We start from the raw sequence: 19,573 nt of genomic DNA on the forward strand, positions 1-19,573 counted from the left end.
TATAAGAATATAGAAATAAAATTACAAATGGAAGGATGTGATTTTTCTGTATTCAGCAGAAATAATCTCTGTAGAAGCAAAATTTACTACTGTTTCCAGTTCCCGTGATTCAGCATGATTTTTTAATGGCTATTTTCTTGGTGGGAACAGGTTGTGCTGTTCAGAAACAAGTTTACAGTCTCCCCATTCTCAGGATTATTTTAAAAAGCAAATCTATTGATTTCAGTGGTGATAAATCTGTCCAAAGCTGGTGCAGTATTTGCCTTATTTCCAAACTCGAAAGACTAAAAGCTACTTCCTCAGCAGGTATACATCAATATTATTTGATAGGAAACAAAGAAAGAAAGGAGAATTGTGTTAGTCACCCTATCACAAACTTTGAGGTCAGAAGAGATCATTGTGCTCCTGCAAGATGCAGCACCTCAACTCTAAGCCTCAGTAGCAGGCCTGTAATTTCTCCTGAAAGTGCAATCTCCCTGGAAAGACCTTTAAACATATCAATACAGAGTAGAAGATGCAGCATATCGCTGACAATATGGGTAATTATTCACTGGGCGGTTTGGGTTTTTTAAGGGCTTTATTTGCAGTTAGATGAAGAGAAAAATATCCCATACTGTCCTTTGTTATGCCTTTTTCTCTTATCACAAGCCAATCACAATCAAAACATATTTTACAGTTGTCTTGCTTGTCTTTTTGGCAAAACAGGGAACTTACTCTTTCTTAGCTTTTCAAAATAAGGCATGCCTTTCAGATCTCAACATGTTTTTTGCACGGCTTTCTGACTACTTTGTGATATATCAGAGTCCACTCTGAACTGTGGGTATGAGAGTTCCATGCAGCATTCCTGTAATGGTTTTACATTTACTGTAGACAGAGCTAATATCACCTTCCTACTCCCACTTCAGATTTTCCTTGCTTAGGCTTCAGGGCTGACATTCACTTTCCAATTGCATCATCCCACTGCAAACTCAATTATCTACCAAGACCCTGACTTCTTTTCATACTGTATCTTTTTTAAATACTTAGCCCGATAATGTCTATATAAAATATGCCCTTTCTTCCTTAGATATATGAGTGCAAATTTATCTGTATTAGGATATTCAAATCAGCCAACCCTACCAAATGATTCATTCTCTACAATCACCCTCTGTCTAATTGTAAATTCCACTAGCTTCCATAATTTCCAAAAACTGCTAATTTTCATTTTACTTTGTCTTTCAGTTTGTAGGTAAAGGTAGTAAGTTATGTTTTGTCCAGAGCAGACTCCTGGTGAATCCTGGTAGGACCCTCCATGAAGATTTCTGATTTACAGCTACATTGTTTACAGCTACTCATGCCATGGGTATATTTGTATTCTAGTTAATGTGGGCATGAATATAAGAATGTCATACAAAACCATGTGTCTATATTATTATAGGAAATATGTGAGGAGTTACACAGCTTCTCCATCACTGTATGTCTCCAAGGATGGATTAGATTAGCTTCTGTTGAAGATTACATACATAGAGACGGTCTTACACAGAAAGAGGAATAGACTAGAGTGATCTCAGTGTGGCTTTCATATAATTCAGTGCTGCAGTCTTTGCATTGTCCAGCTGCCATTACTTAACAGAAAATATTGTCCAGCTTATTCTGTGTCTACTGTCTCAGTGTATCTACCTGTTAACCTTCCTCTGGAGACTTTCTTGGTGAACACCCAGATTCCCATGACAGGAATGGGATAGTGCAGCCTCAGAAAGAGTCTTTAGCAAAGTACTTGAAACACTGCTCTTGCTTACAAGAACTTATTTTTTATGCTATCATTAGCTAGCCACAGTGTTTCTCAGCATGAGCTTTTTCTTGATAACTGAAGTAATGTCACACAAATTAAATGCTACCACTAAGTTTGGCAATGCAAGAGCTACAGATGCACTATCATGGGAGAAATGTAATATGGTAATAATACTAGTAGCAGAGAATAGAATCTGTCACGAAAGATAAATTAGCTAAGGCCAGGCCATGTGATCTTGCCTTTCTACAATAAACTGCATTTACTGTTCTTTGTTCAATTGCAACTCTAAACAAATGCTGATAAATAGCAATGAGTAAGCACACTGAATGAAGTAAAGTCCTGCCTCTAGTCATAAATTTCTTAAATGAAATAATGTTTTGCTTTTGTCAGTGCATTTACTTATTTTGCAAGCAGTTTTCATTAAATTAGGTTGTATAATTTAGGAAACTAAAATACATCTTGACAATTACATGCCAAAGCTGAAAGAAAAGGCACACGGTAACAAAAGAAGGCATTTACATGGTGACACATAACCAGCACTAATGATTTTATCATGCCATAAATGGATGTCTCTGACAGAGCAAAGAAGCAGACCAAATACACAGTATCAGTATGACCAAAGCCCAAGGACTTAGTGAACTAAACAGTAATTTAAATTAATGAACTGTATTTTAGCACTAATAGTTCAATACACCTTAAATGTGTCAAGCTGCTCTCTGCAAGTGCAATGAAACGACAAATGCAGTCTGAAAACAGACTTTTCGGTGCAGGTGAGCTGTTCTACTCGTTTAGGCTACATGCAATTCAAGAGATACTACTTCTGTACCTCAGCTACCAGACATAATTGGGTGGCAGAATGAATAATTTAGCTCCATCATTACCACACTCTTCATATAACTGCTGTGATCTTTAGTGTGCTCTCTTCCTGCTTATCCAGGTCAAACTAGTGGCACTGTATTGGACAAAGGGTACAGACTGTTGATTGTGGCTGGGGAAAGTCATGCTGGGGGAAAAATCTTACATCTTAACTGAATTAACATTACAGAACAAATGTATTTTTCATCTAGAGGAAATAAACCTAAAAGCTATGTAAGAAAACCTAATTGTCTTATTAGTAATTACTATGATTAATCTCATTATTACTTAATGTCATGGTATTACTGCTTTTGTAGCACCAATGTGTCTCAAATACTTTATAAATACTTTTCTGGTAAAAACAAATTATCTTTTCAAGTATGAAATTATACTGCTTGATTGAGAATTGGTTAATACCTTGTATCAGACTACCAGCCTATTTAACAAAGTTCGTCCACACACAGTAGATTTCATCTCTAGCTTAAGGGTCCCTGAGGTTAAATAACATGTTTAGTCTTAGTATGTATTCTGAGTAAGTCATGTTCTTTAATTTCCATCCTGAATATAAGGTTAAGCATGCAAAGCACTTTCCTAATTTCAACTTCAGTGCCTGCAATTTATTCCTCCATAAACCACCATCTTCAGAGGATAAGATGGTCAACTAACTGCTGCAAGAATCATGTGAACATTGTTTGTAGCAACTGTGCAGAGTATTAAACTCAAGAATTATAATGTAATTGCATACTTAGGCACAGCATTCAGCAGTTTGCCATATTGCCAGCTGTAGTGTTCTCTGAATCTGAATAAAACCTTCAGACCACGTAGCTAGCCAGAATGGAGGGAGGCCTCCTCCTTTTCTGGAGTAGGGCAGCTGCTGGCAATAAAACCTAATTGCCTATTTGTAGCTGCAGGACAATAGAGAGGTTACTCCACTTAGAGAAAGACAGACAAGCTATAGCATATGTTACAGAGCATGCTGGAAGAAGTAGTTCCTATTGAAAAAAATATCACTGTCATTCAATTCTTACTATCTCTTGCTGAGTATCAGTCAGGAAACTTTTTTAATTAACCATAGTGTTATCTTACCAGGTATCAAGATGTTTGGGGGTTTTCTGAACTATGCACTAATCAAAATGTAAAATATAAGGCTGAAACTTAATACAAGCTTTAGAACAAATATCTATGCTTTAACGACTATGTTATATTGAAACTCTCTGCCTAATCATCAGGGACAATACTATGATGAGCAGAAATTACACCTATCTCCATAAAAACCTCCATAATCAATAATACTCATGCTCAATAAAGCTGAGTTGTGTTCTTGTCCTTCCTCTGGGGGAGCAGGATAAAGACCAAAAGGAGTTTCTGGTTCATTTGCCTATTTGCATTCACAAAAAAATCCTCTTGCTGCTGATTCTCTTCCCTCATTTTTGTTAGCAAAGCTGCTGAATATCAAATCAAGAAGGTCAGGAATTTTCCAGCTAACAGAATTGTCCTTTCAAGCCAAAACAGTGCACCAAATGTCATAGTAAATAAATTTTGAATGTACCACAAGCAGAGAATATTTTGTCCTTGTTTCCTTCCAGCTCACCAGGCCGCTGTTTCAGAATCAGAATTACAGAGATATACAGCTCAGGTGAAGCTTTGTTCAGGACACATAGCATGCAGCTTCTTGCTGCAGAGTCGAAGACAAGAGTTCAGCTTCTTGCTCTGCTGGATGCTTCTGGCAGCCCTGGCTGCTTCTGCTGCAGCCAGAGTGGATAGGGATCCTGGTATCCCCCTGAAGCTGAAGAAATATCCACAACACCACTACACTCAACTCCCATGGAGGAACATGTCCTAAAGCTGAAGATGGTGCAAAAGCTGTAAGAATATGTGGGAGGAGGAGGGGACAAAGCAGGCATTGCTCTGATCTGTTTCAGGCAATATGAGCAAAGCCACCTATTCTTTCTAGTATGAAAACATGGAGGATTTCTTTCTAGTGGAATTTTTAGATAAGCTTTTACTGAAATTATTTCAAACTCATACAGACACACACAGAGGACTTTACTGTAAAGGTAATTTCTACATGAATCCAGCTTTTTGGTGTTAACTTGGGGTTGTTAATTGTCTGTTTAGACTGCAGTGAAAATGGTAGCTTTGTTGAGGCAGACTTTGCAGCTTGCTCTGGGAACTGCCATTCCCAAAGAAAGGAAGAAATGTGCTCAGAGAACTCCAAGCACTTGGGTTTAACAGGGTTTTTTTTCTTTTTTTTTCTCTTGAATCCTTTTTTAGATAATAAAATATCTCGTGTCACTATCAGATGGCTTTTCCCTCTCTCAGCATTTTTTAACTCCTCTCTCTGGCCTTCTGCCATTTAGCACATTCCTTCTTCCTCTTTTGCTATGTTGTACATGTTCCATTTCTCACTACTGTTCTTATTGACACTCAGTTTGGCTCCCCTTCTCTTCCTGACACATTTCACTTGTCCATCTCCTCACTTCCCAGAAGGCTGCTGGCTGCTCAGTGTACAAGGACAGCATCATGTCCTTTTCTGGCTCTGAATGCCAAGCATATGCTGTCACAGCTGAGCAGTGTGCAGTGATCACAATCCAGTCAGCAACATCCCCTCCCAGTTGCTGTTTAAGTGCTGGCTGTTCTGCCAGTGCTGTCGTAAGACCCATTGCAGCAGCAGGAGAGGCCAGCAGGCTTCTCAGAGCACCTTACCCCTGGCAATATGTTTGCAATGAAAAAGCTGAATGACTTGTGAGGTCATGGCCCCTTAGTGCTCCTGTTGATTTCTCTATACCACCGTCTCTGCTGACTGAGGAATATTAAGTTTAAAAAAAGCCTTTCACTGTTTTTAGTACTCTGACAAAGCTAAGTATTTTGTAGCCTAGAGGAAAACTCTGTGGGATATAAGATGTGAGACATCCTAGACATTATCTAGGATACAGGATAGTGGGAGCAGAGGCTCCAAAACTCTTCTTCAACTCTCAGACTAAGTCTTTCCAAAGGAGTTTTATTCTCTTTCTTTATGACTTGCTAAAGGAAAAGAAGGATATCTTCACTGCCACTTCTGTGATCAAGAAAGGTGAATTTTCACTGTAAAAAATGGTAGAATTTCAGTTAGTTCAGAAATTACAAGCAGAAATATCTCTTCTTAAAGTGAAGCAAAATCTCACTGGCAATTTGAAAGAAAATTAGAAATAGTCATGTTGCTATAGTAATGTTTGTTATGTAGTCATTAGCTCTGGGCAAACACAGAAAACATTTTTCCATAGTTGTCACTGGAGTTACAATAATCAGATAATATTATTTAGTACTTTCTTAGTGCTTTTGAAGCATCATCTCGAAGTATTTTACAAAGGTCAGAATAAGCATTATTATTAAGGAGTGAATGGGAAAGAAATCTTATTACCTAGCAGAAGGGTGTAGATGACAATATAGCATGGCTTTATACAAGGAAGTGTGTCTCAAGATGCTGATAATGAAGAAACCCTTGGAACTGAGTGGCATTTATACTATCACCCTTTATTTGTTAGGGTGTTGTACGTAATTTGTAGCTTTAGAACATTTTTTGAACTGTTACAATGTAAGATACTTCTTTCAGTAACTGAAAAGTAAGATTCTGGGAATGCCTTTTAGACCCGCATAGTTGCTCCTAGAAAACACAAAACCTTTTGTTGTCTGTGAGGACATATGTAATCATACGTCCACATATGGAGAAAGAAAAAGGAAAAAGATAATTTCACAGAGCTGTTGGTGTTACTGAATTTGTGAAGGAGCCTGAATTCTATTTTCAGTGGTGACTCATGACTACTTGAGAGGACTATATTACCCTTGATATTCTTTAAATTTATGATACTTTGTGACAGTTTTACTCAAAATTTCTATGCTTACAATTAAAGTGAGAAGGGTAAGCATTTCACCTTAGAGTCTCAGCAGCCTTTATGTCTTTGAATTTGAAATTTCAGCTCTCCCAGCTGGACTTGGAGGTCTCCATGGCTCAGTAGAGCAGGGATTTCTGGTGTGCCTTCGGGAAGCAGAGAAGATTAATCACATCATATACTGTGATCTAATGTTATGTCTGCAAATGAGATTTCCAGGCAACTGCTAAACATACAGTTTTGAATCCCAGATTTTTAGTTTGATAACAGCAATATTAGATATAACTCATTTACAGACTAGTCTAGTCTGTAAAGACTCCATTTCATTAGGACACTGTTGGGCAGATATTCCAGCACCAGCAGTAACTTCTGTAACTCCATTAAACATGTTCAGCCTAGCTTTTCTCAGGAGATGGCAGCAATAGCCACCCTGAATTGGCTGCAATAATGTCCGTTTACTTTAGGGGGCGAGAGGTGCAAAGCAATAGTTAGGTGAGAAACAACTTCAGTCTGAAAAATCCTCCCTGCAGCCATGTGGAGCGTTATGCTTAGAAATACAGACCTCTGACTGTTCCATGCAACGGGCATGATGGTTTAAGGGGTACAGATAAAGAAATATGTGAGTTAGCTAGGCCTTACCTGAATGTTTCATATGCAACCCAAATTAAGTGTTTCGCTTTTTGAGTCAACCGAACAAAGGCACTTTAAGCAGTGCTGTGGCAGGGTAGCACCACTGCATGTCCCTGTTCCCAACTCGCCTACAAACATCCTCTCTAAGAGGGCTAAAAAGGAAAGGTGAGAGCCAACTTACAGTGCTTGTGCTTGGTGGTGAGCAGGATTTCACTTTGCCATGGGAGATGCAAGGGAGGAGATGGAGAAAAGAACAGACAGGCAATAACATGCTAGAAGCAGGCAGGAAGTAGAGAAAGATATAGTTTAATCCATATACTTTTTTTTCTGATCCTGCGTTGAGAGCAACTGAGCACTTATGTACAATGACAAACATCTTTCTTGTCTTGTTTGTACCATAATCCTTCCCCCGAAGGGAGAAGCAGGGGCAGAACATTTTGTTTTCGGAAGGCATTTTCATTTGTTATTCTTTAAATGCATGTGCTGCTGTGAGACTGAAGAGGTCAGAGGTGGTTCTCTGGCAGTAGCAGGTGAGGAGCTCTCTCTCAGTGCAAGGCTTCTAATGGAGGATGCATGGGCAAGATCGACCCAGCTCACAGAGGTCCTTCCCACCAAATGCACAGAGATGTAGAGAGCTGTCTTCCTCTCAGATGTAGAGAGCAAGGGTTTTTATTATATCTTGGGTACAACTTCACTAGCATTTTGACTATACCAGTGTCTTTAGTTTTCTTCTTAATTCTAGGGAAAGCTTGTATGTGGCACCCTGGCTTGCAGACAAAGGTAGCTATAGCCTTCCATCTTACCTGGAGTTTTATGGGGCTGTGGACTTCACATTCACAGGGCCTTCATGTCACAGGGCCTTAGTCCAGCTGACAGGTGACAAAGGCAAGAATAACCATTGGCTGCCTTTACACTCTGCTGTTTGCCAGTTGTAATCTCTTTTTCATTTCAGGCTGCCACTTTTCAGCAGTGCCTTGATCACATCCAAGTATGAGATGGTGTTGATGGCAACAATTTATTGATCTGGGACAAAAGATGAGCTATATAAATTATTCACATATGTTGCAGGTGAATCCAGACCATCAGCTTATTGTTCTTGGTTAGGAAAAAAAACAAACTAAAAGGTTCTCTGATCATTAATGTAATGACTGCTCAAACAACAACAACAACAACAACAAAACTAAAACAAAACCAAACACAAAACCAAACAACAAAAACACAAAGAAAAAAATAACAGAAAAGACAATAATGCTGTGCTTTTTTTCCTATTTAGTTCATCTAGAAATTCCATCTAGGGAATCAAGTTTTCCTATACAAGGTGATAACTTGTCCCAGATCTAGTCTATCCCTCCATCCATTTCTCCTGTCTTGAGCAGGCTGCAGGTTGCTCTGAGCCTTGGCAATGCCTGAGTGTCTGATCAGCATCCAAATACTGAGTGACTCTTGGAACTGCTTAAGGGTGTCACCTGGGGTTAGATATTTAACACAAGTTGTTGTTATTGTTTCCTCTAACCCATCCAAGAAGCCTGGCACATTCCAAGGGTGACTACACAGCCCTCTCCTGCCTGATGCTTACAGAGGGTGGAAAGGGTAGGTTAAGGAGCTGAAGATAAACTACATTTGCTTCAATGTGGAAAAACAAACAGTATCTGAGTTGTTTATTCATGTCCTTGGGATGCCAAGTAGCTGAATAAGGAACAAAAAGTGAGTTTCTTCAGAGAAGAACTTCTCCCTTTCTTCCCAATACTCCTAAAAAAGACAGCTACTAGGAAGGACAAGGTAGGTGACTTTTGAGGCTATAAAGTTAATATGTTTTCTAAAATGATATAACTTACCCCTGTCCAGAACAGTCATTTCAAGAGCTAGACTTGACACTAGGACATTTATATGACAGCTGAAGAACTGTGATTTAAGGAAACCATAGCTATGACTGTGATAGCAACTACCTGTAGACCAGAAAGAACAGGAGAGCCTACAGAAGCAGAGGTAGTGTGTGGGAGTAGCAATCTTTATCTAAAAACTAGGGAGAGTTTCTGTAGTGCCTTTTACGCTACACCCTTCTGATTTCAAATAGTTAATGGTGTGGAGAGGTGAGTGGTCTCTGCTTTGTTGTTTCCAGGTAGCACAGGAAACAACAGGATCCTATCTGAATCTAGTTCTCTCACTGCAGCTGAGAAACAGAGGTTATTAGTGGTGGAGGAAGGGTTCTGAGAGAACAATTTAGAGAAACATGAAGTACTTGCTATTACAGAACTGCTTTCAATTGTCAGGACGTTTTACATTCTTTTCTGTCTTTAAAAGTAAAAACTGAGCAAGAGGACAAAGTGCATCCTCTTCCCAAATAAAATGGTAAGTTGTAGGATGAGGAAGCTGAGTAGGGAACAAAATGAGGGTGGTAAAACACTGAAAGAGCTTGTGCAGATGCTCAAAACCTGAAAGGATATGAACAGGAGCAGCCTCCTCCAACTGCTAAATTAGGCGTGCTTTGAGTAACGGAGTCAGACAATGTAACCTTCAGTTCCAACCTTAATTATTCTGTGATTCTAGTAAAGAGCAAGGAGAAAAGAAACAAAGTCTGTGTCCATAAAAAGTCACTTTTATTTACAAAGATGAAACACTGCAGCTAGCTGCAGCTGCCTGAAATTCTACTCTAGAGAGTAGAAGTGGGAGCAGCAACAACTCTTCTGTATCTTGCTTTTCAAACCTCTCCACTACAGTCCAGCAGGAAGAACTCTCAGATAATATTCCCATCTTCTGAATAAAAGCTTCTCCTCCTCTCTACTGTAATCCGCCCTCAGGCATCCTTTTCTTCTTTACCAAATTTTCAGCTTTATTGCAAGACGTACTGATTGTTCCCCATGGTCAGAGCTATTGATACTCCTTGGTTATTTACAGGTGTGTGAGATGGATGAGTGAACTCTAATGGAAATGTTCAACACTAAGAGTTTACAGTTAAATTTAGTGAGTGTGATAGACAAGAACCTGAGAGCTTTACTGACTCATGTGCTCCAATAACACTCTGCATCTAGGAGAGGCAGCATCTGGGACTATCACTGTTTATTGTGGTTATTCAGGACTTGGAAACAGGTTGAACTTTGAGATGACAACAGTTGCAGGTAACAGCATTACTTGGATGGCAATGTCTGGAGATGGTCGCCTCCAGAATATGGAGGTGATAAGATTTGCAGAGGGTGTGGAAAAAAAAAAAAAGGGTACGTAGTGGAAAATGAAAAATACCTTAGCAAATGTAAGTATTTGAGCTTTTAATAAGCACATGGAATTACTCATACACTTGCTAGGTTCTCGATTAATGGTATGTGGCCATCTGTGAAAAACCTCTGCATACTTCACAGTGGTGATTCAAAAAGCATATGGATTCCTGGGAGATCTGAGGAATGGAATTGAAAATAACATTGGGGGTATTATATGAATAAATACTTTACATTCAGATGGTATGGTGATGATCCTAATTCAAAAAGGATAGTAGAAAAAGAAAATTGTTAACAACAGATGAGTGGAGGTAAATAACGAGGGAGTTCTTGGAGAAGCAAAATTATCATGAGCCATTAACAGTAATAAAGAATAAAAAATAATTCTTTTAATTTCCTGTTTCTGTACTACAACTGGGGAAGGAGGAGGACAACCTGTGAACCAAAATATGATTTAACAGCCTGGTACTGTTGATAGTCATGATGCATTATACAAACACAGCTGGGCAAAAGATCTCAGCCACAAGAGTCCAAGGGTCAGGATAAAGAAGCAACGATGTGCCTGAAAAAATGAGGTTCCGGATTGCATTAGATCCACAAACAGTTATTATGAACTGCTGAAACACGATAGTCACATCGTGAACACCAGCACTACACATTTAGCTTAGTATTGGTCTCTATGTCCTTTTATTGGTTTTAGTCTTTTTCTGGAAAGCTATGTGAGTATAGCAAAGCACAGCTTTTATACAGCCCTTGGATGCTGTCTGGCACAATAAGGAAGGCAAAGCCTGCATGCATCCAGAAGATAGAGAGCTAAAGATGATCAAGTCTCCTCTTACTGTAACATGAGACTTTTGCTTTTTTGGCATGGTTTATTGACAGGGGGAAAAAAAATGAGTTCAACATTGAAAACATGAAAGCAGCCAGGACTAACACCACCTGTTTTCCCCTGGTGCTTTTGTATAGTGCTCAAATGGGTAGACTTTGGCAGCAGAAATGTATGTTCCTTGACACAACAGGTGGTTTTAGCCACAGCCTTCAACTTTGTTTAGCTGTTACCGCAGATGATCAGATTTGCTATGACTTTGTGCCTGTAACACAGCAGTTCATCTTAATTAGACACAGAAACTAACTTTGGACTCCCTGCTGTCCTTCTGGATAGAATGATCAGCCAAAAATCTTATGCCCATGCTAAATATTAGAGATTTTAGTCTACCAGTTCATTTAGAGAGGAAATGAAGATGGACTGCAAGCAGAACCAACGGCATGCTGGCTCTGGCTTGTTAAAAATTCACAAAGAAGGGATAACAACAAAGCTGATTTAAAAGAACGTGATGTTAAAGAACAATTATCAGTTGTTGGACCTATTTAAATATTCTGCCCACTCTTCAGAAGAGCTTCCACTTCTCAGAAATCTCTTTCTCAAGCATGTGCTCATAAGCCATGACTATGCTATCTCTTATCTTGCTCATCAAATAAATTCCTTGAATCTTTTTCAAGAACTGTCTTTTTTACTCTGTTAAACTATTTCATGGTTCTTCCCTGACCCAATTCTGATTTGCAAGCCTCCATTTAAAACTCTGAGCTTTGGAACTAGACAATCTGTTCCAGGCAATGGCATCCATATCAGTTTCTAAATCCATACAATTTACCCTGGTCAGTATTACCTTGTGTGTGCTACTCTTGTTCATATGTTTTTAAACATGTCTAGTTTCATTCATCTCACTCTTTGTCTGAGACTGAGGTCCTTTGAAAGAGTCTGGAGTTATTCAGTTTGTCCCATTTATTTCTTCTAAAGTTAAGAGAACTGCTCAAGTCATCTAAGTTTGCTAAACAGTTTCTGTGATCAGTTTTCACACAACTATTTAAAAAAAATTATTGTATTACAAGAATTCTACATTTTGTAAATTGCTTCTATTGAGTCCCTGCTGTTTAACAGAATTCTAAATTACTCCAGGAGAGAAAGTATTTTATCGTTGTATGACATAATTATACTTATTGCCATCTTTCCTTACTGCAGAGAAATGTTCTGCCTTGTATCTATTATTACTGGCAACTCTATGCTTTCTGTTAATTCTTAGAATTTTCTTTGTTCAGACTCTGCTTTGTGAACTTATAATTAATTCATACTTTCCTGCAAGAAGCTGCTTCTCATTTTCCTTCCTTCTCGGTATTCCTCTATTCCTTGCTCCCGATTCACATCATTCAAAATATCAGAAAGGTCTTGTCTTGTGAATATGTCTATAAGACACATATCAGATGACAAATATTTCTAATGTATACATAAATGCAGATGTATGTGTACATACACATAGACACAGAAATAATTTTTTAAAATATGGTATTTTATTTTCATGGGTTTTTTACCTTGTCTCTTAACCTGCTATTCGATGTTGTCATCTACATAGGAGAATTACAGTTTTTGATGGTTTTAAATTTCCAGTCATGTTGCCATAGTTCATCAAATTACTTTTTCCAAATGATTAATTTCCTCTACTTTGTTTTGAGTTTCAAGAACGTTTCACTAACTATTTTTATTACTCATTCTGTTTGCAAAGATCCAATATAAAAAGTCACGATTGCATCTGTTCTATGTGATTGCATCTACACGACCACAAAGATCATAATGAGACCCTTTCTGTGATGCAAACATATCACATGTTGTTGCTAGTTTCTGTCTCTTTGAATCAAGCCCTAATTGAGGCCTAATGCAAAGTTCCTTTGTGCTGTCTGACCACATCTGACTTAAGACATAAACATGCAAATATAGGATTATATTGGCAGTATCGTGCAGAAGAAAAGTTCTCATGATAATGCAGTATTCCCTCATGACTCTCAGTTAGTAGATGCGTAAGATGGTGCATACTCTATTTTCTACTCTGTGTCTTTTTATGATCAGAATTTACACCAATTACAGGTTCAAGTCTTGAAACAGATGATATCTCACAATCCAAGACACTAGGTTACCCAGATATGAGACCAGTAATTTCTGAGCCTGTCAAGCTTCTACCCTTCATCCCACTTAATTTCCTAAAATTAAATCTACCTGATAGCCTTAGCATGCTGGTCATGTCAGTGTTCCCATGACATTTCCATAATATATTTTAGGTGAATTTATGCCCTATAGTGAGCAATTCTGATTACTTTTGTTTATTAATCGGGTCCCTTACATTGCTTTATAATCAATTAGAATTTGGTGGGTTTTTTTGGTTGTTTGTTGTTTTTGTGGTTTTTTTTTTTTTTGGGGTTTTTTTTTTTTTTTTTTTTTTTTTTTTTTTTGCTACCAATATGTTTTGGTGTCTAGATTAATTTGGTTTGCAAACTTTATTTTGGCATTCAGTTCCTCTTTTCATATTTTTCCTTTTTTGTTAAATACCTTCTGATTTGCTTATCTGGCCTGTCCCCTCAAAGCTTTCGTTAAACTGCCATAGATTCCAGCAAAATCACATAACCCCTTTACCTTGTGAAAGGCTAACAAAATGCTCTGGTAGTAGAGAGAACACCAGTCTTATAATAATTAACTTACAAAAACAAAGAAGGCAAAAAAAGCCCAGTCTCCCTCTTCAGGTAATAGTGAAAGATAAAATTCCAGGGAAATGACCTTGCTGTGTTATACCTTCAGCCCACTTCTGAGTTTCTTTAAAACAGTCTATAGACCACGAAATGTTGCTGTGCAGCACCATTAGGCCACCACCTTCAGTGCATCCTCATTACTGAATTCACAAGTCTATTGAATCTCCAATTACACTAGAGGCTAATCTAGTAGGTAGAGGTATGTAAAGGTGCCCAGCCAACCTGAAGTGAACTCATTTGATACTACAGTCTGCAGTGGCCATAACCCTGAAGTGTAATTTGCCAAAGAACGGATAATAAATTTGCTTTGACTTCTTTCTGCTTTCTTTCCTGCTACCAAAACTCAAACAAGCCTGACCTTTTCTTTCTTTTTTTTTTTTTTTCCTTGGTATCAGTTCTGAAAAACAGTTCTGATACTGCAATACTTCATTGCAGACCTGCCAGTAACTGTACTTAGAGAGTGACACCTTGTATCTCTGCCTCAGGGAGAGAGAACACCATCTGCTGTCTCGTTGTCCTTTACAGGATGTTCCCTCAATTCCATTTGGGGGAGAAGGCATTGCACCATACTACATTCTGATCTGCAAACTTGTTTTAAACATTAAATCCTTGAACAACACATTAATCTAAACTGTTATTTGAAATCTTTATTTTAACCAAACACTGACAAACTGACTATTGTTTCTTGAATCCTGATTGATTTGTGACCTGAAACTTACAAAAAACAAAAGCAAAAAAACAACAAAAAAAATCCAAACCCAAACCATAAACCTTTCATCATGGCTAAGTTAAAAACAGACTGGACTCTTTTGGACAATGCTGTGTGAGTTGTTTGGATGGATGTAGCCTGTTTTATGGGTGCATTTAGTTTTCCTATAGCTGAGAATTGTGTGGTTGTGTCTTACTTTCCTATTTCTTTATAGTAGCTTTCCTTCCTTCTTGACCAGCTGTCATCTACAATATCACCTGCAGTTGTCTGGCCTATGATGTAATGATATAACTCTTGAAATTTTCTTATTTTCCTCTGTTTTGGCAAGACTGCAACTTTCTTCTCTATCTCCCTGTCCCAGCCCTGGTCTTCTAATTTTCATTGGCTATGAGTCACAAATGCCTCTCTCCCATTCTTCAGTGGCTATTTCTTTCTCCTTTGAAACTTTGTCTTATCTTAAGCTATTTCTCATCTCTACTTCTTGGTCTAATTAATCACTTTTCTGGAACAGCCGTCATTTTGCATTTTATATACAGGTTGTTCCTCCTTGTTTGTGGTAGGAAAAAGCCCACAGCTCATCTGTTATCAGAAATAACTACTGTCATTTATGATTTCTGAACTCCCTGGTGAATTTGGCTGCTAACCACATTTTCAAAGTAAATATTTGAAAAGATATAATAAATCTGCATGTTTTTGCATATAAACCAAAGATCTACCCAGTGTTATGAAGAATCCCCTCTGTTTTTATAATTCATCAGATGCAATATCTAAAATTAACCAGTGCCCATATGTGGAAGAAAAAATACTGGGTCAAGCAGTATCACTGAATTGTAAGGAAATTTTCAAGCTCTGTGTGAAATTCTACAACCTTGACAAGTCATTATACCCCAAAATATTTTGAAGGGATTTCCAGATGAGATGAAGAGCAAACACATATTATAACAGTTAGTTTTTCAGTCTCCCTGTTTATAACAGTTACAAGTAATAGTAACTATGGAAAACATTTTAATGATATAGACAGCTGGATACCTGTCATCTCCTATTTTTATGTTGTCATAAAGGATTTTACATGATTTCCAGTTCACAGAAGTTTATTTTTATATTACAACTTAGAATTAATAATCAGAAGGAAAAGAAAAGACTTAATAAGTATACAGTTAATGGGATAAGAATAACTCCTTGAAGACAAGAAAAAACATTTTAAAGATATTTATGAAATAGTGTGATATAGTTAAACATTCAAATCACTAGAACTACAGGAAGGGTAAGGTAAGGTAAGCAAATAGCAGCCAGGATTTAAACTCCCTGTTGCACTTCTTCGTACTGCAAAAGCATGATAGCACTGATGTGGAGCAGGACTGCCTAGGCTTATGAGCTCTGAGGATCCACCACTCATAAAACTTTAATAACCTTTATAACATGCAGCTTTTCAGAGATAAAGAACCTGGCTGTAAAATTACAAACAGTCTTTGTGGAGTAAAGGCTGAAAATGCAGAATGGCATCTGGACTAAGATAAGCTTGAAGAAAATACACGTGTTCACTCCAGAATTAATCAGGCAACAGTGTAAAAATTTGGCTTTCAATATAAATTAGTCGGGGGAGGGGACATTGTTGGGTTTTGATTTATGACACTCTTCACAAAACCTGATTCCTGCCAGGTCTCCCTTTGAAGTACAAGTGTGTTGCTTATAAAACCAATGTTCTATTTTTATACTCTCAACCAGCCTCTGCTTCAATTATTCATATGTATTCTATATAAATTGTAATTGAAAGAGTTGCACTCTTGAAAACAGAAACTCTTCAGGATAATTTTTACCATCATCCGTCATGAGATACAAATATATATATATATATATATATTCATAGCTCTTTAGGGTAATATTTTAGTCCAAGCCTTTATGCTACATGCATCTGCATAACTTCAGAACTAAGAGAACAAAAAAAAAAAATTTGTAGCAGTGAGGACAGTAATGAGGAAAAGCTGATTTTTGAGTGAGAGAGAAGCCCCTTGGCCATGTGGAGGTCATATAGGAAGGTAATGCTGAAGGAGATGACAGAGAAGAACCAGAAGAATGGAATTTAGAAAGAAGCAGAGATCCTGGTTAGGAAATTCAAAAGGACAAAGAAGCTAATAAAGGACAGATCTTCACTGGAGATGTAATCAAATTCCAGGGGAGAACTCTATCCCACCAAGAACATGCCTGAAAGCAGAGAGGCTATAAGGGAAAGGAGGAATGAAGGTGGTGTCTGAGCAGAGCCTGAGCCAGAGGCTTGCGACTGAATGAGAAGCCAGTTGGCAGATACCAAGTCTGCACCAGTGCTAGAAATGGTTGGCCAAATGTAAACTCTTGGGTTTGGTACCAGTTCATTGTCTTTCTAAGAGGGCCTACCCCTCTCTTTCTGTCCTGCAGTTTTCATCATCCTGAAAATCTATGTGCTGCTCTCCATTATGTAAAAAGCTTTTTTTTTATCCTTTTCAGACTCCTACAGTGTGCCAGGTGGCATGGAAGGCAGAACATTGCACAAAATACCCTTTTTATATCAGGCAGTATTTAAATGGTGCTGTTCACTGAGTGTGGCCCTGTTCCCACTGAAGTCAGTGGGTGCTACTGAGCAAAACTACCACGATGAATTTAGGCCTTATGCTTTTGAGGCACTATCCCATTATAGCCCACACCTCAAATAGCATCTTCCCCCTAACAAACAAGCAGGGATGGATGGGAGCAAGCTGCTTCCCTGGCTGTTTCCTGCAACACTATTTTATACTCACTGTCTGCCCACCCATCTGTTCAGTTCCTCTTACGAAAACTGAAAACATTCCTGCTTTTTAAATGGGTGAAAAATGCCTCAAAAAAAGAAAGAGATACTATGAGATCTCCATGAAATGACTACCAGGATTTTCCCAATTAAAGGAGATAAAACCTGGAAACTAAGAAGATTTTTATTTGTTGAAGGATATGGTCTTTTCTGTGCATTTTGTGAAAGCAACATATTTTGTCAAGGCTTTATCAAAAAGCCAGTAGTCTCCTCTGGTGCCACTGGTGCCACTCAGTCTCCATTTATGGATTCCTAGACTAATATTAAAGTGTTTAGTGGAACAAAGCTGCTGGCTGATGCTTCTGGGAGCCTTTGCCTGTAGACTGAGCGGCAGAGATCCAACCTGGGTTCGTGGGTTGGAAATATTCTCACAAATGTTGGAAAACCATCAGCCCTGGGGAGCACTTCACAGCCAAGCTCCATATGGTGGCACCATACAGTCATTAAGTAACTCTGATCCTCTACAGACCTGGCTTTAGCCATAGGTAAAGCTTTGGAGCTTGTGACCAGGCCTTGGCTCACAGCTCCCTGGATGATGGCAGACTGGTCTTCTCCTGACTTGGGAGACAGAAAGAAGGTGGAGCTCAAAATGGGCAATGATGGACCGGGAGAGCTGCTGACATGGGGGACCCTTCCCAGACTCCCAGACCCCTGTAGAGGCAAACCTCAGTGGGGTGTGGTAGGGCTTGGTGATGACCCAGGTTGCTGTCTGTTTGCTGTACTATTGGGAGCTACCTCCCTTAAGAGGGAACCACTCCTTGGAACGACTGAGACCAGTGTCTTAGAAAAGTCAGCAGGTGATGGCAAGGATCCTCTCTTAGTGAGGCCATGGTCCTTTGGTAAACTGAGAAAGAAGAAAGACTTTCAGGTCAGAAAGCAAGAAAGGAATTTTCTAAAGCAGCCAGATAAGGAGGCCCACTAGGAAACTCCTTGAAATGAAGAGGTAAGGCTGCTTGGTGTTGTGCCACAGCTTGGAGAGGCATATTCAGCTGGCAAAGACTCAGCAATACTCCTTGAGCAGGGAAGGAATTTGCTTGCTTTTAGATACAAGTATAAGGATCACCTTTAAATAATCCAACTAGAAGCCTTACTGCTGGCTTTGCAAGTAGCTGGGGAATAATTTTTCCGATAACCCCAAAGAGAAAACTGTAACAGGAATTAGATCTTGCTATGCATGGAGAGTGCCTCATTATGTTTTATAGCACTTGAGTTTTGGGTTTCTGTAATTAAATCTATTTATACATCAACTTTTCAGGAAGGAGAAAGAAAAGCTAGACTGACAATTCTCCCTGTGAGAGAGGGAGACTACTACTGAGACTACCTGTGCACAGATGAAGACAGGTAGGGACAAAAAAGTGCATGTGTGAAAACAGACCAAGCTGAAAAACAGCCTCTAGAAATCATGTAGTTCAGAACTGTATTTGCCTTATCATAAAAGTAGCCAAGTTCAAGCAATGACTGTCTCATACAGCATCTTTATAGTGTTCTAGTCTTTGATGGGAAACTACTACTAATGACAACTATTTATCTTCATTAAAGAAAAAAAAAGAAAAAGATTCTTTTTTGCCAGAGTGGGCTGGTACTGAACTTTGTCTTTTCATGACTTTTTTAAAGTGAAGACAGCTCAGCATCCTGACTGTTTTTCATGCCATGATTAATACCAGTTCATTGCATCCAAATCAAGGTTTATGAAAAAGTCTCTTCAGACTTTCCCATTTGAAACCTATAGCTTAAACTCTTGCCTGAAGAAAAGGAGTCATATGCAACACAGAAATGAATTTTAGCTGGAATTACTGAATGTGGATTCAGACTTCAATAAAAACTAAGTAACCAGGATTTGGAATATTTTTAAATATGAGTATCAATTCAAAGTGTTGACAATCTTTTCCATGCAGAGAACATCTCGCCGTACTAAAGAGCAGGCTTATCAGCAAACAAGTGTGCAACAAAGACTTTGTCTTTTCAGCTAGCCTTATCTCTATTAGAAATTAGAAAAACAAATATTAGAAACTGCTCAGCAGCTGCACTGAGCAGGAAAAGATTTAGACAAGTTTCTAGCTGACAGAATATTGTCTACCATAAAATTTAGAGTAGAAGAAGGTTGAGTACTGCCTCTGCTGCAAATGGTGCCAATATTCA

General features: G+C 38.5%; 1 protein-coding gene across 1 annotated transcript in view; it reads right to left on the minus strand.

The window, feature by feature from the left end:
* The window catches only part of PPP1R12A (protein phosphatase 1 regulatory subunit 12A), a 1,052,766-nt gene that overhangs the window by 289,007 nt on the left and 744,186 nt on the right, over nt 1-19,573 (minus strand). The gene's annotated exons all lie outside the window — the stretch shown is intronic.

This window comes from Myiozetetes cayanensis, unplaced genomic scaffold (assembly GCF_022539395.1).
Source record: "Myiozetetes cayanensis isolate MyiCay16 unplaced genomic scaffold, myiCay2020 scf3, whole genome shotgun sequence".
In the NCBI taxonomy this organism is placed as follows: domain Eukaryota; kingdom Metazoa; phylum Chordata; class Aves; order Passeriformes; family Tyrannidae; genus Myiozetetes; species Myiozetetes cayanensis.